At 41.4% G+C, this 210-nt stretch overlaps 1 protein-coding gene across 1 annotated transcript in view; it reads left to right on the top strand.

Annotated features, from left to right (window-relative positions):
• LOC119594359 (proline-rich protein 36-like) overlaps window positions 1-210 on the top strand; it is a 4,782-nt gene that overhangs the window by 3,974 nt on the left and 598 nt on the right. The window lies entirely within an intron of this gene.

Raw genomic sequence — 210 nt, 5'->3', positions numbered from 1 at the left:
CCTCTCTCCGGTAAGCATGTGTCCGCGCAGTCACGTGACAGCTGCAGAGGAATGTACGGGATGAACTTCGGAGATAGAATTGGGAGTTCATTCTCAAAAGAGGAAGAATATTCGTCATTTGATGTTACAGGAAATCAGTTAAAAAATATTGCGGTTGTGAATCATCCCTATAGTCGCAGATAGTGTATACATTTAGAGAGAGAAAAAGTT

The sequence above is a fragment of the Penaeus monodon genome, chromosome 33 (genome assembly GCF_015228065.2).
Source record: "Penaeus monodon isolate SGIC_2016 chromosome 33, NSTDA_Pmon_1, whole genome shotgun sequence".
Taxonomy (NCBI): domain Eukaryota; kingdom Metazoa; phylum Arthropoda; class Malacostraca; order Decapoda; family Penaeidae; genus Penaeus; species Penaeus monodon.
This window is presented reverse-complemented; position numbering and strand designations above follow the sequence as displayed.